The 27,654-nt window shown below is 40.8% G+C and overlaps 2 pseudogenes; one reads left to right on the forward strand and one right to left on the reverse strand.

The window, feature by feature from the left end:
• The first annotated feature begins 425 nt into the window (after positions 1-425).
• The window catches only part of LOC137222342 (zinc finger protein 709-like), a 55,184-nt pseudogene continuing 27,955 nt past the window's right edge, over positions 426-27,654 (forward strand).
• LOC137220592 (ETS domain-containing protein Elk-4 pseudogene) lies at positions 26,142-27,640 on the reverse strand (annotated as a pseudogene).

Below are 27,654 nucleotides of genomic sequence, written 5' to 3' on the forward strand. Positions count from 1 at the left end.
TTGACTGAGATTTGTCCTGGCACCCAGCTAGGACTGAGTGATTCAGACCTCCTACCAAAGCCAAGTGCTCTGGGATTCTTCAGCTTAAGTACCTAATGAGTGGGGATGGGGAGGGATGGGTGGAAGGCTCAGCGCTGTCAAGGCGCAAAGATGAAACTGGAGCCAGCCTCTTTATTACAAACGGTGAGTTCACATCTAAGTGTCTGCCTTTCTTAACAAAAAGCACGGTTCCATGCCAGGGAATCCCAGGCCAGGGAAAAGTTCTGTTACAAACTTTAAGTGCCAGGCGAGGACAGATTCAATCCCAGCGGCGCTAAGTGATTCAACTGAGTCAGGCTGCCTCCCGCAGGTTGTCACTCAGGCACGAGGGGGCGGGGTATTGGAAATCTGTCCAACCGGGAGGCTGCTGAGGCAGGTGGGTGGGGCGATGCTCTGCACTGGCGTGGACGTCATTTCTTTCTCCAATTGCGCCTAGAGCCGCTGGCTGTGTGCGGTTCACTACCCCTGGAGAGCCCTCCATGTCACGTATCTGCACGGGTCTTTGGAGTCGTTAGGAAGGACTCAGACTCAGGAAAGCTCGAAATGGTGAGTGTGGTGCCCCAGGCTGCGGTCGCCGCGGAGGGACTGGTCGAAATCTGCCGAAGCCGGCCATCTTTTTGACACGGCCTCCTAGCGCTCCACGCCGGAGTCTACGGATACGCGGGGCCTGCGGCGCCGCTCGTACCTCTGTCCCCTCCGGCTCGCAGCGTGGGGATTGGCCCGGCAGCCGGGACCCCAGGCGTCCTGTTCTGTCACTTCGTGCAGGAACTTCCGCCCCGGCGTCTCTCTGCGCGGCTCTGCGCCCGCAGCCCCTCTTCTCTCCCGGATTGTGCTGTGAACTCGGGCGCCGTCTTCAGGTGACAATCGTGACTCGTTCTCCAGGATTCGGTCCTGGGATTATCTGTTCCCTGACGGGTCCCAGCCCCTCCTAGCTGCCCAGGGGGCACCCGTTTTCCTCTGAGTTTTCCAAATGTTTGGGGAGCAAAGTCTCAAATCAAAGGCCCGCGAGCAGAGTAGCTCTTTGTAGGGCTTGTAGTAAATCATTACATTTCCATGTTATTCCCCGTCTTCACAACGTCAGTTTCCCCTCTCCGATTCACATCGTCTGTCAACTGTTCATCTTCCGTGGTCCATTTCACACAAACCCAATATTTTAATTGTTTTTACTATTTGCGCAGAGTCGTGGATTGCATTGGGAAGGGGGGCGGTCGGTGTATGTTTTACAGGAGCGGGAAGCCAAGAATAACTACTTGGAAGTAGGTGTATGAAATTCTTTCTCCTCCCCGTTTTTTTTTCTGGGAAGACATCCTATGGGAAGTCCTTTTGTCGAGGTTTTTTATGAAACTTTTCTGGACGATCTGTGCTGTGACCACTGCCCGTCCCTGGGTTAGTCCCCTTCAAAAGATTTATTCACTTATTTAAGTTTTTCTTTTCAATAGTGTAAAATGTATTTAATTAATAGAGCTTGAAAGACCATGTAAAATATTAACAAAGAGGTAAGAGAGTTGAATTTCATGGGGAAAAAAATTTTCAGTATTACATTCCAGTTGTTAAGAATTTTTGTTTCACTTTTTTAATTCCCTGAGTAAGGTGAGTTCTTTTGGAGTCTCCTTTACTGTTCGTTGATTTCAAATGAAATGTCAGGATTTAGACTTGGAGACAAAAAGTATTCAAGTGTGATTACTTACGTACTAATTAAACTTGCCTTGGAAATAATAAATGACTGACATATTTTTCCTGAAAGTAATAGATCACTTGGGGTTTTCTGGGTGAATTAATAAAAGTGGCTGAGAATTTTCTTCTCATTTCCACGTACACACTGGGTTTGAGTGATTTTGCTGAATTGTCCAAACAGGGTTTCTGTATTTAAATGATCACTGGTGCTTACCGTATTTAAAGACTTGTTCTACTGTCACCACACTAATTTTAAGACATTTCCATCACTCCCAAAATGAACCTCATGTCCATTAGTAGTAACTCTCCCTTCTCATCCCGAGGCCTAGGAAATCACTAATCTATTTTCTGATTCTATATATTTGCCTTTCTGGGTATCTTACATAAAATATCAGTAGTGGTTGAGAGCGCCTGTAGTGGGGAGCAGAGCCTGAAGTCAGTATCTTCAAACTAAGGCCCCCTTTGAGCCTGCACAGGGAAGTGGATCTTCCTGGACATCCTCCTCCTGCCCAATCCTACCTGCTCACACCCACCAATGGTAGTCCTTATACTGTGAGAAGCTGCAGAGCCCTGAAATCTGGGGGGTGCAAGTTCACAAGGGTATAGGGATGTTGCCCTTTCAGGGTGGTACTTGTGATTTCCTTTAGCCTAGGCATTTTTTTTTTTTTTTTTTTTTTTTTTTTTTTTTTTTTTGCGGTACTCGGGCCTCTCACCGCTGTGGCCTCTCTCGTTGCGGAGCACAGGCTCCGGACGCGCAGGCTCAGTGGCTATGGCTCACGGGCCCAGCCGCTCTGCGGCATGTGGCATCTTCCCGGACCGGGGCATGAACCCGTGTCCCCTGCATCGGCTGGCGGACTCTCAACCACTGCGCCACCAGGAAAGTCCTAGCCTAGGCATTTTAAATGTTATATTTGAGTGGTCCCTCCATGATAATAGGTGCACTCAGAGTGTAATTTGTGCCCATTGAGAAGTCTGTGAGGATGAGGTGTTCTGTCTCGTGGACAAAGGGTTTATGAATATGGGAGTCCATTTGGATCAGAACCTTAACCTGAATCAGGCTTAGAGTTTCCTGACTTGTGATAATGGAAGCCTGGGGTAGGGAGAGCTTCCCTGCTTACAGGACTGGGGAGGGTTTGTGGAGCTCCCAGAGTTTATTCCTGTGGCTGCCCAGGTGTCCCTGCCCTCATTGAGGGACTGACCGTTTACAGGAGTTTTATCTCAACCGGGCTTATCTAGACTCTCAAGTCTGTAAAGATGTTCAACTTTCTGAATATGGGCTTCCGAATTGTACGGACACAGCCTGCTTGTATGTTTTGATTCCAATATTTGTGTTTCTTTTCTTGGATTCCTTTATCCATTCAAGATTACAGCCCTTTGATTCTATTTTCCATTAACACTTGGGCTTTTAAAATCTATGTTGATTAACAAATACCATCTAAGGCAAGAAAATTGTGAGGTCAAGTAGAATTTTTGTTTCATTTAGACAAGAGAACCTCAAGACGTGGAATGGGTGCATTTAAGTTCTCAGGTGCTTTTCCATTTTTAGGTCAGTGTTTGTAAGTGCCTGTCCCTAGAGAACTTTAACAATTAAAAGTCCTCTAGTATTCCTAAAGCAAATGAATTTCTATTTTAATGGATGTGGGAGAAAAGAAGAAACAAATTCTATTTCAATTGATACGAGGAAAACACCTCAAAGTTTACGTCAATCTTTCAAATTCGTAGTCCATTTAAGGCTTAATTGCAAACCTAAAATACAGTGTAATATGCCACTTATTTCTGAAAATATCTCCAACGTTTACTGTAATGGCGAGAAAACCTATAATATCCTGTGTGCCTTTAGTTAGAAAGGGAGTTTTCATTTTTTTGTGGTTTACACTTTTATATCCATTACTGTTTAAAGGATCAAATCTTGCAGTGGTTTTCTATATAGAATGGTTAAAATTAAATTCCTAAGGGAAGAAATTAAGACTCCCTGCCCACATGTTGCCCCACTTCTCTGCTCTTAATGCCAGCCACCCTCAGATAACCAGTTTTGATTAAGCCTTCATCATCTTTTTAGTGTTTTTTTATATAAAACAATCCAGTGCAAATGCCTGTTTTTCTTAAAGTTTTTATTCTAGTAATGATTATTTGGGACCCACATATTTGTTGTTTCACTACTGAAAGTTAAGCCTCACCCCCTGCCTTTCCCCTCGTGCCTCTTACTTGGACAGGCTGATAAGAAAGTGTGGAGGCTCCTGCTCTGTGAGCTGCTGTTTGCTGGGGAGATTTTCCTGTGCCCTGTGCTGCCCTGTGTTGCACTGCTGACCCCACCAAGCCTGGGCTGTATACAGGGAGGATACTGAGTTGAAAGTTTCTGTCAGTTTTTTGTACTTTGGGAGCAGGAATATGAGAATGGGGCCCTCCTTCCTGTGGTCCTGGGTTGATGTCTGAGAGGGAACCTATCTGTGTTTAGAGTGAAGGTGTGACTGAGGCTGGGTTTGCCCAGACATTAGTGCTGAGGGTAGGACTGGGGGAGTAGGAGGATGATTATACCCTGTGAATGAGGTGAGCCCAAAAAACGGTCACTACTTTCAAAAGAGCCGTTATTTTAGCGAAAGAGAAGAGACAGGGAAAGGCAGCCTGTAAGTGGTGAGATTCCAGAAGGCTCACCAAAACTTTTAAGTAACTCTGAGGCTGTTGCCCCTGCATCTGTTGCAACAAAGATCCTTAGCCTCTCGGTTACAGTCGACAACACTCACCGTCTCAGCTTGGCACAGCAAAGGGATTTGTTCAAACCCAACTTGAACTCGGGTTTCTTAAGCTCTATAAGGCAATCAGTGTCATGAGGAGACCTCTAGCCCTGCGAGCAGTGATGGGAGGCTCTCTGAGGAGGGCCTTAAGTTGGCCATAGGCTTCTGATGCAAGGCACTGTCCTAGGTCTCACATTAATATGCCATTAAAGCTGCAATTATCCCCCCATACTGGGATCTCTTACAAACAGAGGACTCCACTCAGGTGCCTATTATGGCTTTGGTACTGGAAACAGCACCCCAGGAGCTCAGCTCGGCCACTGACACCTACTTGTGATACGATGGAGCCAAACCTTGGCCGTTGGGCTTATGCTCCCTTGGAGAGATGACATTTCTTTCTTCAGTCCTTTGAAAGATGCTGTGGTGCTGTTGGAGCCACCCTCTCCAACACCTTGGTTCCCTGGGTAGCTGCCTGGGATTCACTGAATACACAGCTCTGGGGAGTGAATAGACTAAAGATGACAGTACACCCTGGAACATGATGGAGCTCAGTGGAGAGTTGCTCCCCTTCATCCCTTAGTTGAGACAGCCTTGATGAAGGACCAAAACCAACTGTCGCCACACCTAACCAAACATCAAGCAGTCATCAGGATGAGTTGTAATGAGTCAGTGCTCTTTTTTTAAAATAGACTTCAGCTTTTTTTAGGTTTACTAGGAAGCTGATCAGAAATTACAGAGTTCCCAAATAACGCCTCGGCATCCACACAGTAGTCATTATTCTTTAAATCTTGTATGACTGGTCCATTTGTTACAATTACTGAACCAATACTGATGCATTAAAGTGGGCAGGTGACATTAGCGTTGACTTTTTGTGTTGCATAATGTATGGATTTTGCAAATGTATAATAACATGTATTAATCATTTCTGCACATATAGTGTAATTTTACTTTCCTAAACTTCCTCTCTGCTTCAGAGATTGATTCATCTCTTCCTCTAATCCCGAAATCCTCCAGAACCAAAGATCATTTTCCTGTCTCATGCTTTTGTCTTTTCCAGAATGTCATATACTTGGAATCATGTTGTATATAGCTTTGTCAGATTGGGTTCTTTCACTTAGCAATATACTTTTATGCTTCCTCCATGTGTTTTCATAGCTCTACCTCATTTCTTTTCATCAGTGAACAGTATTTCATCGTATGGCTATACCACTCATTATTTATTTGACTCTTGAAAGATATCTTGCTTACCTCTGACTTATGCCAGTTATGAATAAAGCCCCTACAGGTGTTCGTGTATGGGTTTCATGTGAACCTAAGAGCTATAAGAGTTGAAGTCATTTGGACAGATAGCAAGGAGTGTGATTGCTGGATCTTACTCAGTATGTAGTGTTTTGAAAGGAAGCTCCTGTTTTCCACTGTAGGGCTACCAAATTCCATTTCCCCCAGTAATGAATGAGGATTTTCTTCACCTTTTCACCAATATTTGTTGTTTTGAGTGTTTTGCATTTTAGCCATTAAATAAGTGTGTAGTGATATCTCATTGTTTCATTTGCAATTTCCCATTGACATTTGATGTTGAGCACATTTTCATATTTCCTGTTTCCCTTCTGTATGTCTTCTTTGGGAAGCTGTTTGTTAGATATTCGGCCAGTTTTTCATTGGTGGTTTGTCTTCTTACTTTGACAATAATACTTTAGATATTTTGAATACCAGTCATTTATCATGTATGCATTTTATAAGGATTTTCTCCTATTCTGTGATTTTCACTCTCTTTACACTTTCTCTTGAAAGAGGCATTTTTCATTTTAATGAAGTGAAATTATACTTTTTTTTCCTTTTATAAATCTTGTGATTGTTGTTATATTTGATAATTTGTTACCAAACCCAAGGTGACCTAGATTTTGTTCTGTGATATTTTCCAAGAGTTTATTACTTTTGCATTTTACGTTTTTCTCTCTAGCTTCTTACAGTGTATTCTCTTCGTTTTTTCCCTAGTTTGAATATGATATACTTTGATCTCCATTTCTGTGTTTTCATGTTTTCTGTTCACTGAGCTTCATGAACCTATAGGTATTGTCTATCATTAATTTTAGAAAACTCTTAGTTGTTACTTACATGTTCTATTTCTTTCTTTCTTTTCCTTTAGTTAATTTCATTATGTGTATCTTAAGTTTTGTGTTAAAGAAGGTTATGCCAGGCTTCATAAATATTGTGTTGTATCTTTTAGTTCTTTTTGGTCTTTTTGTTAGACTCTGGTGAAACAGATTCTTTTGGGTATAGGCGTTAAGAACTGAATATTTGGGTCATATTTTAAAAACATCTTTTCTTTTTTCCAGTTTTAGGACATTGGTTTGCCCTTTGAAGTCAGTGCTCTTATGTCTCTGGGAGGACTTGTTTATTTCAAGCTTTTAAATTCTCTTCTTGTGAGATTAAGAATCACAGCTTCTAAATTCATAAATCCCAGAACTAGATTTTCACCTGGCAGTAGCCAGTGTGGCTGCATGCCCAACACTTGTAGCTGAAATTGCAGAATGGAGACTTTATGTTGTGTTGGAGAAAACCACTGATGAAACCTATACATATTTTCTAATCATGGGAAAATTCACCATCACACTATTATGGACCTCAGTGAACCCCCTTGCAAACTGTAGCTCTTAAACTGTTCCTTAAGGACAGGCCCAGGGTATACTGTTAGGGTGTGATGAGAAGAGTTTTTCTGGCATGTAATTGCACTGTGTGTTCTAAAATTTGGCTGGAAGCAGCCCTGAGGCACATGAGTATAGGGATTTTGTGGTCTAATATAATATTGCTTCTTCCTCATGAGTGAGCTCTAAGTTTCAAATTTTCTAGCTGCATCAAATTATATATAGAGAGAAAGGAAAAATAGAGTCTTTGATAATTGTTACACAAGTAGAAGGCAATGGTTCCCCAGAAGAATATATTCAGGCGTCTGCGTCTGATTTCTTTAAAGGCCTGGAGGACTTTGAGAGAATGTGGCCAGCTGGGATTTGTTAAAAGTTCGATTTCTCCAGGCACCTGACTCTGATGTTAGATGATGGGACTAGGAAAAAGCTTCCAGTTCTTGACAGTGTTTCTATTCATTGAAGCCTCATGAGTCTTGATCCTCTTCCTTATGAAATGCTGTAAATGGAGCATCATAGGAAGAAGATGAAAGAATTTTTTTCACAAGAAATTGATGTTCTTAAAATGATATTTGTTTTATTTGTACAGTATTTCTGTCATTTCCCTGCATTCTCTGGGCTCTGCCATTGTGATATAAGTGATAATGTGTAAATAATTTTCATTTTTTCATGATGCTGCTAAATTATTGAGGAAGTGTGGAGAGTAAGATTCTCATGATCAAGTCATAGAATAACTTTGTAAATAACAGAATCGTACGTAAACTTCCTATAAATGAAGTGTGGATGTCTAGTTCTGTCAATCTCATGCGTCTCGGTGTACACATATTTTCGGTATTTTAGGACTCAGTGACCATAGAGGATGTGGCTGTGGACTTCACACTGGAGGAGTGGGCTTTATTGGGTCCTTCACAGAGGAAACTCTACAGAGATGTGATGCAGGAAACCTTAAGGAATCTGGCTGCAGTCGGTAAGAATGAAGAAATTCCCTAACTTTGTCAATTAGATAAGAAGTATTTCTTACCTGTCAATATTGTTCCAAGATGTGGAACGTGGAAAGGGAAGACATTGGTAAAGAAACTAGAAATGGTCAGAGCTCATCCTGGACCTAGAATCTAATAATTTTTCTATAATTTATAGTACTTTGGGATCATTTTTCTGGGTCTGCATTTCAGGAGCAAAACGGGAATATCATGACATTGAAGATCAGTACAAAAACCAGGGGAGAAAATTAAGGTGAGTCACACTTAAAATACAAAGCACCGTCTCGTGAGAATTGCAGTAATATTATGAAAAATTTAAAAGAAGCAACATAATAACCCTGCCTTCAAATTGAGGTTTGTTTTAATTTATTTTTGGCTGTGTTGGGTCTTCATTGCTATGTGCAGGCTTTCTCTAGTTGCAGCGAATAGGGGCTGCTCTTGGTTGCGCTGTGCGGGCTTCTCACTGTGGTGGCTTCTCTTGTTGCAGAGCACGGGCTCTAGGCTCACGGGCTTCAGTAGTTGTGGAACCTGGGCTTAGTTGCTGCACGGCGTGTGGGATCTTACCAGGCTAGCGCTTGAACCTGTGTCCCCTGCATTGGGAGGTGGATTCTTAACCACTGCACCACCAGGGAAGCCCCATATTGAGTTATTCTTAGAAAATGTTTCCCAAAAATATTTTCTTAAATGGGATATAAATATTTAGTGTTTGCAAAATAGTTCACTTGCAGTCATTAACAATGAAACCTATACTTGAATATCACTTTTTAATAGAAGGTGTGAAGTCCCATTGAGAACATTCAGTGTATTCAATTTCTAACAGTTCACACATGATAGAAAACCAGTTCCTATAATTCATAATAAATACACTAAATGTAAAATGATTAATGAAGAAGTCATTAATAATATTCTCATTTATTACAGAACTTTTATGGTAGAGAGATTCTGTAAAAGTAAAGACATTAGTTTATGTGGAGAAAATTTCAACCTTATTCCAAATATCAATCTGAACAAGAAAACTCCTGGATTACAACCATGTGAATGCAGTGCATGTGGAACAGTCTTCATGGATCATTCATCCCTTAATAGACACATGAGATGTCACATTGAACACAAAACACGAGAGTATCAAAAATATGGTGTAAAGCCATATAAATGTAAAGAATGTCGGAAAGCATTCATTTATCCTGGTTCTCTTCGAATGCATGAAAGGAGTCACACTGGAGAGAAACCCTATGAATGTAAGCAATGTGGAAAAGCATTTCCATATCAGAAATCCTTCCGAACACATAAAAGAATTCACAGTGGAGAGAAACCCTATGAATGCAAGCAATGTGGTAAAAGATTCAGTGCTCAAAAACGTTTCCAAATACATGAAAGTAATCACACTGGGAAAAAACCATATGAATGTAAGGAATGTGGGAAGGCCTTCACGTGGGAAACAAGCTTTCGACAACACATGGTAACACACACTGGAGATGGATTTTATAAATGTAAGAAATGTGAGAAGGCATTCATTTATCCCAGTTGTCTTCGAATGCATGAAAGGAGTCACAACGGAGAGAAACCCTATCAATGTAAACAATGTGGAAAAGCCTTTAAAAGTCCTGAAACTATTCAAATACATGAAAGAATTCACAGAGGAGAGAAACCCTATGAATGTAAGCAGTGTGGCAAAGCCTTTAATTATTTCAGTTCCTTCCAAATACACAAAAGAAATCACACAGGAGAGACACTGTATGTATGTAAAACATGTTCTAAAGTACTGAGTACTGCCAGTTCTCTTCGAAATCATGAAAGAATCCACACCGGAGAAAAGCCCTATAAGTGTAAAGAATGTGGGAAAGCCTTCACATGGCAAAAAACCTTTCGAAAACATATGATAACACACACTAGAGATGGACCTTATAAATGTAAAAAATGTGAGAGAGTATTCATTAATCCCAGTTCTCTTAAAATACATGAAAGGATTCACAGTGGAGAGAAACCATATCAATGTAAACAATGTGGCAAAGCCTTTAGTTACTACTGTTCCTTACGAGTACACAGAAGAACTCACACTGGAGAGAAACCCTATGTATGTAAACAATGTGGAAAAGCCTTTAGTTGTAATGAAAGCCTTCAAACACATGAAAGAATTCACACAGGAGAGAAACCGTATCAATGTAAACACTGTGAGAAAGCCTACAGATACCACAGTTCTCTTCGAACCCATGAAAGGAGTCACACTGGAGAGAAACCTTATCAATGTAAACAATGTGGTAAATGTTTTAGTTCAAAAAAAGGTTTCAAAGTTCATGAAAGAACCCATACTGGAGAAAAACCCTATGAATGTAAAATATGTGGGAAAACCTTCCGTTCCACTTATGTTCAACTGCATGAAAGAATTCACACTGGATAAAAAACCTATCAATGTCAGGAATGTGGGAAGGCCTTCATTTATCTCTCAATCATTTGAAGACACATGAGACTGCACACTGCATAGAAAACATATAAAGTGTGGAGAATGGGAAAGGCTTCTCTGATCTCAGTAGTTTAAAAGGATGAAAGGATTCCCTAGATAAAACTGCATTTGTAAACAGCCTGGGTAACAACTTCAGTTGGCCAACATCATGTATGAGAATTTCCATGAAGAAGAAGTATAAATGTAAATAACATGAGATAACTTAATGGAAAGTACTCCATGCCTAATGTTCCAGAAAACCTTCAATATGAAAGAGTTTTTTTTTAAGTTTTATAAATATGTTGTTTAGTAAGGATCTTTCTTCAAGTGTATCCTTGAACAGTGGATTTCTCCTAATTTTAGAAATGAATATTAATGTGAGGTAATTGTGTACATCGTCTTTCAACAATAGTACATAAGATTTAAAGGTAGTGATTTTTCCTTTAATCAGATAATGATTATTTTTCTTTCCATTTTAACCCTGTTGGATCCATGGGTGAACTTAAGTGTATTTCTTTTTTTTCCTTTTTTTTTTTTTTTTGGCTGTGCCATGCGTCATGTGGGATCTTAGTCCCTTTACCAGTGATCAAACCTGCACCCCCTGCAGTGGGAGCACAGAGTCTTAACCACTGGATTGCCAGGGAAGTCCACAAGTGCATTTCTAATATGCAGTTAGTCTTAAATTTTTATAATGTTCTATTCATTCTCAGTTAATGAGCCATTGTAAAATGGCAGTTTGGTATTTGTTGGGTTATGCCTAGTAGCTTTGTGTGGCAGTTCCTGGATATTCATAATCTATTATATATAGTACCCTTTTCACTGAGAAAGATACTTTTTGGTGGTGGTGAGTATAGGAACCTTTTTTCATTTTCCATTATACTAAACACTTGGAATAAATTTTATGTATGGGAAAGATGTCAAAAAATATAGTTTCATGTAAGTTATGCTTTGTATTTCCTTCTGACTGGTATTTGGTGAATAAACTATGAGACTTGTGATAATACAAAAAAATCTATGGAGTTGGAGATATCTTGCCTGTGAGTAATATTAAGATCTAGACTTTCCATAATCCATCCCCTTTTTCGTTCCATATCAGCATTCACCAATAGCTCACCTGTGTGTGATTTAAAAGCAGGTACAAAGAAGATACTCTTCAGATACTGGAATCCCCACACTGGTAGAGAGGCAGATTCATAGGAGCTTCAGTGACACCATTTTCCACCTTATTTTCCAGACTCTGTCCTTATAGTCAAGAGTGTCGTTAACACCACCAACAAATGTTTGATTTCCATTTTTATGGATATATAGTTTCCCCTGCTGTCTTCATACCTTCTACATCAGAGATGCATCAGAGTTTGAATTTTTTCTGTAAGGGCTCTTGTGTCCACTGTCTAAGTATTCCAGTGTTTTATGGTTGGGAATATTCTCTGATTCCACTCTTCTCTGGATTATATCTTCATAATGTCTAATTTGTGTAGGAAACACTTTGTGCTGTTAATAGTGCTAGTGAGTATGTGTTCCTGACTCACCATAGCATTTACAATGGTGCCACCAAAAAGAATGACATGGGAGTTTGTTTCTCTGCTGCGTTGTACAGTGGCTTCCTTGACCCATTGTTTACATGTGAGAATAAGCACCTTCCGTCAGGAAGATGGTGGGTTTTTCCTGTTAATTGTAGCTGAATATAACCCCTCAATGTGTTTTTTATTTTATTTTATATAATTAAAACTGAATTTTTTTGTAAAACAGTTTTTGTAGTCGTTTCAAATATTTTACCAATTCTTTGATGCTTTCGTTAGCTAACACATGTTGTTTTTCATTTCCTCAAAGAATATATTGAAGTATCCATTTTATAAATATTCAGAAAAACTTGCAGTTTTCTTCATTTGATCATTATACAATATGAGTCTGTGAATTTTTATCCTGTGAATAGAAGGTCAGCTACTTTATCCTCAGGCCATTTCTTATTTTTAGTTACAGTTTTGTCCTGGATCTAATTTCTACTCATCTGCAAAAGTTTAATCTTGGGTTTTTTTCGGTGCTGTCTTGCCAGTGATCACAAGATCATACCTCTAGTCAAATACGGGGGCAAAACGAATTCAATTAAGAATTATTACAGGCAGGCTTCCCTGGTGGGGCAGTGGTTAAGAATCCGCCTGCCAATTCAGGGGACATGGGTTCGAGCCCTGACCTGGGAAGATCCAACATCCCGTGGAGCACCTAAGCCTGTGCACCACAACTACTGAGCCTGCGCCCTAGAGCCCATGAGCCACAACTACTGAGCCCACGCACCTAGAGCCCTGCTCAGCAACAAGAGAAGCCCGCACACCACAATGAAGAGTAGCCCTGCTTGCCGCAACTAGAGAAAGCCTGCACGCAGCAAGGAAGACCCAACACAGCCAAAAATAAATTTTAAAAAAAAAGAATCTGTACATATACAACTGAATCACTTTGCTGTACAGCAGAAATTAACACAATATTGTAAACTAACTATACAATAAAAATTACAAAAGAGACTGATTACAAATCCTATAAGACTGTGGTGTGTAACAGTAACGGTGTTCAAAAGGACTTCTTATAGGAATTTTACTTGTGTTAGAGGATTTGATTGCTGTTCAAGGTAGCAAGAAGTATTGAATGCTTTTAGGCGGTTAACTTTATTTTATCATTGGTGATCATAAATCATTTTCTTGAAAGCAAGAACATTCTCGTGGAGCTAAACTTAATTGCTAAGAAACTTTATTCAATTATGTTAGAAGAGGGGGCTGTTGGTCATTTTTATGATTTTTAATTTTATCTTTTATCACTATTAGAGACAGGTTATAAAATACATAGATTCATTTCTTAGTATGCTAGGTAATATTTTTATAATCTCTTTTGTGACATAACCAAGGCCTATAAATTTAGGCAAATTGTGAGACAATAAAAAGCTAGCAAGAGAGAAAGATAGGACTGCTATGCCAGTGAACCCTTCTGAAGGACTATACTCTTTTCTTTAAACATTAATTTTATTGAACTACAGTTGATTTACAATGTTGTATTAACTTCTGTTGTACAGCAAAGTGATTCAGTTATATATACATATATATTTATTTATTTATATTTTTTTCAGTTTATTACAGTTTATAATAGGATGTTGAATACAGTACCCTGTGCTATAAAGTAAGACCTTGTTGTTTATCTGTTCAATGTATAATACTTTGCATCTGCTAATTCCAAACTCCCAGTTCATCCCTCCACCATTTCCTCTCCCCCTTGGCAACCACAAGTCTATTCTCTATGTGTGTGAGTCTGTTTCTGTTCCATAGATAAGTTCATTTGTGTCATATTTTAGATTGCACATGTAAGTGATAGCATTTGGTATTTGTCTTTCTCTCCCTGACTTAACTTCACTTAGTGTGATAATCTCTAGGTTCATCCATGTTGTGCAAATGGCATTATTTCATTCTTTTTTATGGCCAAGTAGTAGTCCATTGTATATATTAACCACATCTTCTTTATCCATTCACCTGTCGATGGACGTTTAAGCTGATTCCATCTCTTGGCTATTGTGAATAGTGCTGCTGTGAGCATAGGGATGGATGTATCTTTTTAATTTATTTATTTTTGGCTGCATTGGGTCTTTGTTGCTGCGTGCAGGCTTTCTCTAGTTGTGGCGAGTGGGGGCTACTCTTCATGGTGATGCACAGGCTTCTCATCACAGTGACTTCTCTTGTTGCGGAGCACGGGCTCTAGGTGCACAGGCTTCAGTAGTTGTGGCACGTGGGCTCAGTAGTTGTGGCTCACGGGCTTAGTTGCTCTGCAGCATGTGGGATCTTCCCAGACCAGGGCTTGAACCCATGTCCCCTGCATTGGCAGGCGGATTCTTAACCACTGTGCCACCAGGGAAGCCCCAGATGTATCTTTAGTATTCTCCAGATATTAGCCTAGGAGTGGGATTGCAGGATCATATAATCTGCATGTTCTTTTTTTTAAAATATATTTATTTATTTGGTTGTGCCAGGTCTTAGTTGCGGCAGGCGGGCTCCTTAGTTGCGGCTCGCAGACTCCTTAGTTGTGGCATGCATGTGGGATATAGTTCCCTGACCAGGGATCGAACCTGGGCCCCCTGCATTGGGAGCATGGAGTCTTTATCCACTGCGCCACCAGGGAAGTCACTCATCTACATATTCTTAATTCAGTACACCAGCTCTGGCTTCTCACTATAGGGGGAACAGGTTTTATTAAACTAATGCAAGCACTTGAGATTTCCCTGGTGGCACAATGGTTGGGACTCTGCACTTCCAATTCAAGGGGCCTGAGTCCAATCCCTGGTCAGGGAACTAGATCCCATGTGCATGCTGCAACTAAGAGTTCGCATGCCACAACTAAGGATCCCATGAGCTGCAACTAAGGAGCCCGCCTGCCACAACTAAGAGCCAGCACAACCAAATAAATAAATATTGAAAAAATAAAGTAATAATGCAGGCACTCACTGAACAAATAAGCACATAACAATAAAAATCTCCAGAAGGAATGGGTCCAGTTCCCAAAGTTGCTACATTATATTTCCTAAACTATCTAGTTTATATCAAAAATATGAGACATGTAAACAAACAGGAAGGTAAACCATACAGTGAGAATAAAGAGCAATAGAAAAGTGACCCAACTCTTACAAGGAGACTGCAGTAAAATTGCCAGGTGATGTCTCAGCAGAAAACAGGGAAGCCAGAAGGCAGAGGGAAACATTCAAAGTGCGCTAGGAAAAAAGGCTGTCAACCAACAATCCTATATTCAAAACTACCTTCTGAAAAAAGATGGCAAAATAAGGACTCTCTCAGATCAACAAAAAGTGAAAGAATATATTGATAGCCAATTGCCTCACGGGAATTACTGGAGTTCTTCAGGCTGATAGCAGGGGACTCCAGAAGATAATTCATATCAACATAAAGAAACAAAAACACCTGTACAGGTAATTCTGTAGCCAGAAAAGGCAGAATCAATACATATTTTCTCTTTTAGCAGATGTCAAAAGTACTGTGTAAAATCCTATGTATGTAATGTGTTACTAGGCCATTATATATAGCAGTGTAATATTTATGTAGTATGTTTGCCATTAAAAAGCACAAAGGTGGGAGTAACTGTACTAGGCTAAGGAGATGACCACAGATTGTACATAAGTGTGAGAAAATATTTCCGGGTTATATCATAAGTTGATATAATCTGCATAACAGTAATAAAAATGGCAAAAAGGAATAGAACTTTATATGAGTAATGTTTCCATATATCACTGGAATTATGCTAGCATAAATCTGAGTCTCATTTTTAAAATTAATACATATATGTTAAATGAGCAACCTCTAAAAAAATTTTAAATATATAATGGAGATGTCATTTAAAAATGAAAGTGGATGGGCTTTCCTGGTGGTGCAGTGGTTGAGAGTCCGCCTGCTGATGCAAGGGACACGGGTTCGTGCCCCGGTCCGGGAGGATCCCACATGCCGCGGAGCGGCTGGGCCCGTGAGCCATAGCCGCTGAGCCTGCGCGTCCGGAGCCTGTGCTCCGCAGCGGGAGAGGCCACAGCAGTGAGAGGCCCGCGTATCGCAAAAAAAAAAAGAAAGTGGAAACTTGAAAATATTCACTTAATGTAAAAGAAGGCCTTAAGAACTAAAAACAACATGAGAATTGTAGGATACAGAAAGTAAAATGGCAGGTATAATTGCCACTATGTATTAATACTAAATGTGAGTGGTTTACATAGCCCAAACAGGAGGAAGAGATTGTCATCTCAGATTAAACAAAGAAACCATGATCTAAATATGTGCTATGTAGAGGAAGCACACTTTTGATTCAAAGACACCAACAAATTGAAAATAAAAGCCTGTGATAGATATATCTGTGAACAACACCAACATGAAGACTGGAGAGATTATACAAATATTAGGCAAAATGGACTTGAATACAAAAGGTATCATTAGGCATATTGAGGGACATTACATCATTCCAACATGGTCGAACTTTATGGCTTGTATCTAAAACAGAACCTTGAAAAAATTATTATAGCCATTAATATCTCTACTAGCAGAGAAGGAAGACCTCAAATCAGTACCCTGTATGTACTTCAAGAGACTGTAAAGATGAGGTCTTAAACACAAGGAGAAAAGGAATTAATACAAATTAAAGTAGAAATGAGTGAAACAGGGAATAGTAAAACTGTAGAGAAAACCAATGAAACCAAAAGTGAGTTTGTTACCCAAAAGCTGGGTTTGCCTCTTGGTGGGTGTTAGGCAAAAGACACATCCAAGCCAAAGGTGTGGAGAGGAAAGGATTTATTTGCAGCAAGTAAGGAGAACACAGGGATCTTTCCCAAAGCAGTGTCACTCAGAACAGCAAAACTGGAGAACTTCTAAGCTATGGGTACATGCATATTCTGAAGGGGCTTGAGAAGAGAATTCAGCCAGGAATTTGGGCAAAGGTTCACAGAGTCCAAGCTTTAGTTGACTGAAGTCAGGAGGGTCAACACCATCATTCCATCCTTCACTTGGGGGCCTTAGGTCCTGCAGAACTCAAAGACATGTATCAGATTTTTATGTGTACCCTTGAGGAACTAGGACGCTGTTTTATCCCTGACCTATGGTTACTTGATCCTTTTCTTTTGTTCTTACATTCCCTTATTTTGGTTAATTACTGAGATCTATTCAAGGGCAAGCATTCCGGCCAAGCTTAGATCACAAAATGGCTTAGGCCAGAAATGGCTTCTTGTCTGTCAAGAAAGTCATGCCTGGTTCTCTTCCTCTAGGGACCCCCTTACCCTGTCTTCTTACAAGTTCTTACAAATTGACAAATCTTTAGCTAGATAGATCTAGAGAGAAAGAGGGTATATTCACATTCATAGAATCACAAAGAATGAGGGATATGACTATGGACATTACAGAAATAAAAAGGATTATAAAGGAATTCAATGAACAACTGTATGCCAAAATATAAGATAACTTAGAAGAAATGCATAAATTCCTCAGGAGAAACAAGCAACTGAGACTAACTCAAGACAAAAAGCAAAATCAGAATAGAACTATAGAGTGAAGTGGTTGAGTTGGTAAACAAAAAAACACCCATAAAATAAATCTAGGCTCTACTTTTGTGTAAGTGGCTTCAACACTAAGTTCTCCAAAAATTTTAAAGAAGATTTGTTACTGCATTAGACTGGAGACTCCCCTCCTGGGCCCCTAGCTGAACCAACACCCCCCTGCCCCCGAACCCTCACTGGGTCAGGGAGTTCTTTCCTGCTCAGGTTTGAGCTGCCAATAAGGAAACTGAGTTTGGTGCAAGCAAGACAGGCTTTTATTCAATGGCCAGAGAAAGAGAAGGGGGAGCTAATGCTCTAAAGACACCTTCTCTCTGATTACAAGTGAGGACAAGCTTTTTATAGAAGTGGGTGGTGACTTCCCTGGCAGGCCAGTGGTTAAGACTTCACCTCCAAGATAGGGGATGTGGGTTCAGTCCCTGATCCAGGAGCTGAGATCCCACATGCCTCACAGCCAAAAACCAAAACATAAAACAGAAGCAATACTGTAACAAATTCAATAAAGACTTTAAAAATGGTCCACATCAAAAAAAAAAAAAAGAAATGGGTGAAGGTGCTTATATGAGGCAGGAGTCTTTTGTCTTCCTGATTCATGGAAATGGGTGGAGATTTCCCAGGATGCAATTCGTGCCTCTATTCTGACAGTCTGTGGTGCAGGGGGAGGGTGATATTATTATTACAATGATATGGTAAAGAGCTGTAAAGTGATATTTGTCCCAATTTTGAAGTTCAGTCAGATTATTCTGGATTCTCATCATTAATGTTTCCTGGGTCTGAGTCCCTACTAACGACTCCATGACCAGCACAGATCACAGGGCGACAGATGATATGTGACAGTCTCCAGAGCAAGTGAACCATACACAGCGTTCGACCTCTGCCAGGCCTTGGGAGAAAAAAAGGACATTCACGTGGGTGCGGAGCAACGCCCCACCAACCTGCCTCAGGGGACTCCGGGTTGGACAGATCGCAATACCCCGCCCCCTTGTCCTGAGTGACAACCTGCGAGAGGAAGCCTGACCCGGCAAAACCACGCTTAGGCGCTGGGATTGAACCTACACTCGCCTGGCACAATGTAGGGAAGAAGAGGGGCTACGGGTGCAGAGCTGCGGGGAGAGGCTCCAGGGTGGAAATTCCTATGAGAAGTAACGGGACAGGACGCCCGGGGTCCTGGCTTTGGGGGCCAACCCCCTTCCCACAGCTGGAGGGGACTGAGGTCCGAGCGGTACCCCAAACCCACAAGTATCCACTGATTCCAACGGTGACCATGAAGAGGCCAGTTCGAAAGATGTCCAGTTCCGACCAGCCCCTCTCTGCGTCTCGGCACCCCAGGGCACCACACTCACCATTTCGAGGTTTCCTGGGTCAGAGTCCCTTCTAACGACTCCAATGACTAGTGCGTATATGTGAGGGTCTCCAGAGCCTGGGAAGCTTACACAGCGTGCTACCTTATGTGTGGTGGGAGAAAGGACTTCTAAGCTGGTCTGAGGGTCGCCCCACCCACCTGCCTGAGAGGCCTCCTGGTTGGACAGATTCCAATACTGAATTAAGGATATGCAGATTACGACCTGCTGAATAAGGTGGCACACCCCGTTATTGACCTTAAAAATAAAATGGTCATTTATTTTACCAGTAAAAATGGGTTTATGGGGAAATAGAAAAGGACTGCAGCTCCTGAGTTGCAAGCAAGCTACAACAGAAGCCATAGTCAAGACCAACAAACAAAGCAGAGGAACATTATTTCACTGAGAAAAAGAAGGAAGTTGGGAAGGGTTATTTTAATGGAAACTCCATTGGAGAAAAACAAGAGTTCAGGGTGATGACAGTTGCTCACTGGGTGAGTAGTTGAAGGGGTCGATTTATTGTAGGAGATATAATGTGCATTCTTTTTCTATGTGGCCTATAATGGGTCATTCTTTTGTGATGCAGATTCTATTGCTGGGGTGTGTAATTAAACTGACAATTCCTCCTGTAACTGAGGTGGAGAAGATCTGGGTTAGAGCTCCCCTGATTAACAGATTGAAGAATAAAAACCACATGATCATCTCAATAGATGTAGGAAAAGATTTTGAAAACATTCAACATCAGTCTATGATAAAAACTTTTCAAAATGGGTGTGCACAGGGAACGTACATCAACATAATACAGACCATACATGACAAACTCACAGCTAATATACTCAATGGTGAAAAGCTGAAAGCATATCCTCTAAGACCAGGAAAAATACAAGGATGCCCACTCTCATCACATTTATTCAAAATAGCATTGGGAGTTGTAGCCACAGCAATCAGACACAAAAAAGAAATAAAAAGAATCCAAACAGAAAAGGAAGAAGTAAAAATGTTGCTGCTTTCAGATGACATGATACTATACATACCAAATCTAAAATGCCACCTAAACACTACCAGAGCTCAACAATGAATTCAGTAAAGTTGCAGTATAAAAAAATAATACACAGAAATCTGTTGCATTTCTATACAGTAAAAACAAACTATCAGAAAGAGAAATGTAGGAAACAATCCAATTTACCATCCCATGAAAAAGAATAAAATACCTAGGAATAAACCTATGTTGTAGGTAAGAAGACCTGTACTTGGAAAACTGTAAGACACTGATGAAAGAAACTGAAGACAACACAAACAGATGTTGAGATATACTGTGTTCATGGACTGGAAGAATTAATACTGTTAAAATGACCATAACACACAAGGCAATCTACAGATTCAATGCAATTCGTTTCAAAATATCAATGACATTTATCACAGAACAGGAACAAATAATTCTAAAATTTGTTTGGAAACTCTGAATAGCTGAAACAATCTTGAGAAACAAGAGCAGAGCTGGAGGAATCATGCTTCATGACTTCAGACCAAACTACAAATGTACTGTAATCAAACATTATAGCATTGGCACCAAAACATCCACAAAGATCAATGGAAGAGAATAAGAGTCCAGAAAAAAAATCCACCCAATTATGGTCAGTTAATCTACAAAAAGGAACAAGAATATACAATGGAGAAAAGAAACTCCCTTCAATAAGTGGTGCCGGGAAAACTGGACAGCTACATGTAAAACAATGAAATTAGAACATTCTCTAACACCATGTACAAAAATAAACTGGATTAAAGATCTAAATATAGTGCTTCCCTGGTTGCATAGTGGTTAAGAATCTGCCCACCAATGCAGGGGCCACGGGATCAAGCCCTGGTCCCGGAAGATCCCACATGCCATGGAGCAACTACACTACTGAGCCTGCGCTCTAGATCCCGCCAGCCACAACTACTGAGCCCGTATGTCACAACTACTGAATCCCGTGTGCCTAGAGCCCATGCTCCACAAAAGAAGCCACTGCAATGAAAAGCCTGTGCACTACAACGAAGAGTAGCCCCCACTTACCACGACTAGAGAAAGCTGGCATGCAGCAACGAAGACCCAAAAGCAGCCAAGAATAAAATTAATTAATTAATTATAAAAATAAATAAATATAAGACAAGAAACCAGAAATCTTCTAGAGGAAAAGACAGGCAGACTTGCACCTAAATCATAGCAATATTTTTTTGGATATGTCTTTGAAATCAAAGGAAATAAAAGCAAAAATAAACAAATTGAACCAAATTAAACTTAAAAGCTGTGACACAGCAAAGGAAACCATGGACAAAACACAAAGAACACCTACTGAATAGGAGAAAATATTTCCAAATCGTGTGACTGATAAGGCGTTAATAATATCCAAAACACGTAAAAAGTTCACACGACTGGACAATCGATTTAAAACTAGACAAAAGACCTGAATAGACATTTTTCCAAAGAGGGCATTCAGATGGCGAACAGGCACATGAGAAGTTGCTCAATGTCATTAATCATCAGAGAAATGCAAATTAAAACCACAATTAGATGTCACCTCACATCTGTCAGGATGGTTATCACCAAAAAGAAAACAAATAACAAGTGTTGGTGAGGAAGTGAAGAAAGTGAACCCTCCTACACTGTTGGTGGAAATGTAAAGTGTTGCAGGCACTCTGAAAAACAGTATGGAGAGTTCTCAGAAAACTAAGAATAGAACTGCCATATGACCCAGCAATTCCACTCCTGGGTATGTATATCCAGAAAAAACTGGAAACACTAATTCAAAAACATACATGCACCCCAATGTTCACAGCAGCATTATTTACAACTGCCAAGATATGGAAGCAACCTAAGTGTCCATTAACAGGAGAATGGACAAAGAAGATGGGGTATATATATGCAATGAAATACTACTCAGCCATAAAAAAGAATGTATTTTGTGATTTGAAACAACATAGATGGACTTAGAGGGTATTAAGCTAAGTGAAATAAGTCACACAGAGAAAGACAAATACTGTATGATATCACTTATATGTGGAATCTAAAAAATAAAAAAAAAACCAAGAGGATATAACAAAAAAGACAAAGACTCATAGATACAGAAAGCAAACTAGTGCATACTTGTAGGGACAGGGTAAGGGGGAGAGGCAAGACAGGGGTAGGGAATTAAGAGGTACAAACTATTATGTATAAGATAAATAAGCTACAAGCATATATTGTCCAACATAGGGAATATATTCAGTATTTTATGACTATAAAATTGTGAATCACTATGTTGTACACCTGTAACTTACATAATACTATATATCAACTATACTTCAGTAAAATAAACTTCAAGTAAATAAATAAAAATAATGTCAAACACCACCCAGTTCTACAAAAAGTAAGCCATTAGTTGATACAGTTGCTGACTTCCCACACACTATGAAATGAATTCAGGGATGAGATCAGGAATGAGGCACCCTGTGCTCTGGGAAAAGTGGAAAAACAGGACTTTAGATAGTTAGATATTGTCAGTAAAAACTTTATGAACCCCAATTTTGCATTTTCCTATACTTAGAAAAGCGCTAAAATCATCAATGAAGATATCTCTTCCTCATGACTAAAAGTAACCTTCTATTACAAAAATGTGTGCTTGAGTGCACATACCCCTTCTCTAAATCACTGGTATATGGAACTTCAAACTTACTGTTTGGAGCAGTTCCTCAAAGCTACCTGAGAAGCTGTCTCCTGCTACAGTCCTCAGTAAGTCCATAAATAAAACAAAGTCACAGATCTCACATCATATGTTTTTCTTTCAGTTAACACGTGTAATCTCCAATCTGTCATGGATCTAAGAAGAGATATTGCTCTTCTCGTTGTTCAGTTTTTTCCCAGTTGTGAGGATGAGAATAATCACTCAGAGCTGTTTACATACTGGAAGAAAAACCATCTATTCGGGTTTTTTTTTTCTATTTTTCCTTTCTAAGACTATACCACTTTCAATTATTGATTCTACTGCTAGTGCCCATGGAGCTGGTTTCAGAGTTTTTCTTTTGTGACCAATGTGCCTAAATACATCATACTGGGATTTCTACCTTTGAATTTCTTATCCTCATCTTCTAAAAATTTCCTATGCTGAATACCTGTCCAATACCTAAAAGGTATTTTCCATGGGTTATCTTCCATTTTATCATTGCCCTTTGAAGACAGGATTAACACCCAACCTAAAATAAATATGATCATATGTTAAGACTGTTGTTGACACATGCATTAAGTTAATAGAAGTAGTATTATTCCACAAAAATACTTTTGAAGGAGAGTAGGGCAAGGTTAAGTGGGTTAAGCTGGCTTGTCAAAAGTTAATGTGTTGCCGCTTTAAGGTGTATAGGAGTAGAGCCTACAGGTTTTAAAGGTTTGACCCTCTTACACACTGGCACAGAAAAAGGAACATGAGTAAACCTTCCTAACTTGTTTATCCATTGTGGGCCAGGAAGGGTGACTAGGTATGTAAATCCAATTAAAAGTCAAATATCAAACTCCCATGTAATTCTTTTTGGCTGCACTATTGTAAATATCATGGTGAATCAGGAAAACATACTCACTAGCACTGTGAACAGCATCAAGTGCTTCCCACACAAATTAGACATTATAAAGGTATAATCTAGAGAACAGTGGAATCAGAAAATACTCCCAATCGTAAAACTCTGAAATACTTTCTCGGTGGAGACATGAAGCCTTCCAGAAAAAAATCAGACTCTCATGGATCTTCATGTGGGACACCAGGGGAAAATCACTTCTATGAAAATGAAAATCAAAAAGTTGATGGTGGTTTGGGGGATGCTCTTGACTACAAGGGCACTGAATCTGGAAAATAAGCTGGAAGATGGTGTCCTTGAAGCTTCTATGTATCTGTCTGTCTCCCAGTGTGGTGGCTCCAAAATCGGAAGAATGCCTTCTCTGCATCTGCTTTAAAATCACACACAGATGAGCTGTTGGTAAATTCTAACAAGGAACCACAAAGAGGATTGATTCTGGAAAATCTAGGCCCTAACGTTACTCACAGGCAAGGTATCTCCAACTCTAGATTTTTCTTGTCCTATCGCAAGTCTCTCTTCTTAATTCAAATTCTATTCAACAAATACCAGTCAGAAGGAAAGACAAAAAGCAAACAGGAAAATCATAATTTACATAAAAGTGTAGTCTTTGACAACCTTGCCATGCATTAAAATTTATTCCAAGTGTTTAATAGAATGGAAAACTGAAAAAAGCTTCTGTATCCACAAGCCCCCCAAAAGGACATTTCTCAATATTTATTTATTTATTTATTATTTATTTATTTTGGCTGCGTTGGGTCTTCGTGGCTGCGCGCGGGCTTTCTCTAGTTGCGGCGAGTGGGGGCTACTCTTCGTTGCAGTGCGCAGCCTTCTTATTTTGGTGGCTTCTCTTGCTGCAGAGCCCAGGCTCTAGGTGTGCAGGCTTCAGTAGTTGTGGCACGAGGGCTCAGTAGTTGTGCTCGTGGGCTCTAGAGCACAGGCTCAGTAGTCATGGTGCACGGGCTTCGTTGCCCCGCGGCATGTGGGATTTTCCTGGACCAGGACTTGAACCCATGTCCCCTGCATTGGCAGATGGATTCTTAACCACTGTGCCACCACGGAAGCCTGTGAAATAAAAATTCTTAAATACTGGAATGTAACACTGGATTTTTTTTTCCCCCTGAAATTTACCCTTCTTGCCTCTTTGAAAATATTTTATACGGTCTTTCAAGCTCTATTAATTAAGTACATTTTACACTATTGAAAAAAGAAATTTAAATAAGTGAGTAAATCTTCTGAAGGGCACTAACCCAGAGATGGGCAGTGGTCACAGGTTAGCTCGTCCAGAAAAGTTTGAAAAAAAAAAAACCTCCACAAAATGATTTCCCATAGGATGTCTCTTCCAAGAAAAAAAAATTGGGAGGAGAAGGGATTTCATACACCTACTTCCAAGTGGTTATTCTCGGCTTTCCCCTCGTGTAAAACATCCACAGACCGCCCCCCTCCCCAGTGCAATCCACGACTCTGCGCAAATAGGATAAACAATTAAAATACTGGGTGTGTTTAAAATACACCACGGGAGAAGAATAGTTGATAGATGATGTGAATCGGAGAGGGGAAACTGACTTTGGGAAGGCGGGGAGCGCTCTGGAAATTTCATGAGTTCTTGCCAGCCCTACTAAGAGCTATTCTGCAGGTCGGTTCCATGCCTGGCCACACAGCCTTACACCAAGCCCTTGATCCCTGGAGGACATAAGACCCTCTTCTTCCAGGCAGGACTGGCCTGGGCCATCCTCTTATCACAGGCAATCCCAGGCCAGGGAAAAGTTCTGTCTAGGTGCAATTGGAGAAAAAAAGGACATCCACGCCTGTGCGGAGCATCGCCCCACCCACCTGCCCCAGCGGCCTCCCGTTTGGACAGATTCCCAATACCCCGCCCCCAAGTACCTGAGTGACAACCTGCGAGAGAAAGCCTGACTCAGCAGAATCACTTAGCGCCGCTGGGATTGAATCTGTCCCCGCCTGGCACTTAAGGTTTGTAACAGAACTTTTCCCTGGCCTGGAATTCCCTGGCATGGAACTGTTCTTCTTGTTAAGAAAGGCAGACACTTAGATGTGAACTCACCGTTTGTAATAAAGAGGCTGGCTCCAGTTTCATCTTTGCGCCTTGACAGCGCTGAGCCTTCCACCCATCCCTCCCCATCCCCACTCATTAGGTACTTAAGCTAAAGAATCCCAGAGCACTTGGCTTTGGTAGGAGGTCTGAATCACTCAGTCCTAGCTGGGTACCAGGACGAATCTCAGTCAAACCACAAGCTGTGAGGTGTGTGCATTAACTTTTCAGCTGTACATTTTACACTGGAAGGAAATTTATTTTAGATCAGTGTTCCCTGTGTGCCTAGAAAACCTCGAAATGTCAGCATTCAAGGCAATTGTATTCCTATTTCCACTGATAGAAGAAAAACAGTAAGTTGTACTGAGAATTGGAAAATACCTTAAAAGTCTTCCTGCCTCCCCTCAGGTTTATTGAAGTATAACTAACTAATAAAACTGCATTTAAAGATTAAAACATGATGATCTGATACACTTATACTGTATTGTATAATTGAAATTTATGAAGAGTGGATCTTTTTTTTTAAGGGAACCCTAAAAAATGCATTTTAATGGGGAATGGCAGAAATCACAATAGACTATTATCATCATTGTGGAAGTATTAATCGCACACTTTAAATATATTCATGTTCAATGTCTCTCTGTTTATTCGTTGTTTCTCCCGTTCCACAAGTGCATAGGTTGTTTTCTGTAGATCTGTGGAAAATGGGCCAGGGGTGGAAGGTCCATACAGGCTAGACAGAGTGAAGAGCCCATGACTGTTCAGCACAGAAGGAAACTGGAAAAGTGTGTTAGTACCTTGCAATCTGGCTGGACTTAGGGGAACAACAGGGCTGAGAGTACTCCAAAAGTGGATACTGGAGACCAAGGCACTCAGAGTCAAGAAGGGTGTCTGTGAAAATAATCCTAGCATAATAATCAGTGGGCTTGGATCACTGCCTGTGATCATGATGGTTGGTGCTAGCTCTAACCCTTTGGGTTTCTTGGACCTTGATGAATTACTTGTTTTGTCTTTTTCTGGCAAAGCTGAATCCTGATCTTGAGGCTCCATGTCTGCGTCCATGTCTGGGTCCATCTCTGGGTTGGAACTCAGCGGTAGTGAAGGTGTTCTAGGAGGTTCCTGAAAAGGGCAAATGGACGAAATAGGAGGTGTGGTGGTAAAAGTGGCAGTTGCACTGGATGCAGAAGTTGGTGCTTCTAGCGAAGGCAGTTTGGGGGAAGACAAAGTCTCCAGCGCTTGGGCAGTTTCTTTGGAAGACGGAGAAATACTTGGGTCAGTTGAACTGGTGGCAGCGAGAAGTTCAACTGGTGGCTTTTTAGAAGGTGTTACAAATTTGGTAACAGATGGTGTTGGCTCCTGAGGGGATTTTTTTCTCTGCCAATTTCTCAGCTGGATTCTCAACCTTTATAGATTTGAAAAGCTTCCTATTGGAGGAGTTCAAAGATCTGAGGGTAAATGGAGAATATAAGCCAGAGTGTCTGTAGTCACTGCAGCTAGGGGTCTTGGCACCAGGCTGCGGTGGCTTCTTTTTCCCTCCATTCTCTTCATCTATGGAGCTCTCGCTGCTGACTTCACTGATGCGTAAAGCTTCAGTCTCCCTCAAGCCTCCCCGCTGGCATAGGAACCGTATTCAAAATCTCTGGGTGCGAGATAAACTTGTACACAAACTTCTGACCCCTCACGTTTTCAATGATATTCTTCATATAATAGTATCTGAGGGGTCAGCTGTGTTTGTCATAATTCATGTTAGGCTTGTTATTTTGAATCCCTCAGAGACGAGCCACCTCTTCTGCCTGCAAATGCTTGAACTCCCCGTCATTAGAGGTCCAGCAGATCATGTGATCGTTCTGAGGCTCCTTTAGGAGCTGAAGGAGGAACTGCCACAGGGTGATGGCATTGTTAAGAGCAATGAACGAGGCCACTTGCGAGGCTGCCTCAGGGTCTCTGCCTCAAACATGATGCCTCTCTCCACCGGCCACCTCCTCACGCTGGAAACTCGAGGACAGCACCGCGGCCACTGTGACCCCTGTGGCGGAGCTGGAGAAGGCGGCGGCAGCCAAGCCATTCGTTGCAGCAGCCAGGCCTGCCAGTCGCTCCATGCCTGCTAAGAGAG

This window comes from Pseudorca crassidens, chromosome 3 (genome assembly GCF_039906515.1).
Source record: "Pseudorca crassidens isolate mPseCra1 chromosome 3, mPseCra1.hap1, whole genome shotgun sequence".
NCBI lineage: Eukaryota > Metazoa > Chordata > Mammalia > Artiodactyla > Delphinidae > Pseudorca > Pseudorca crassidens.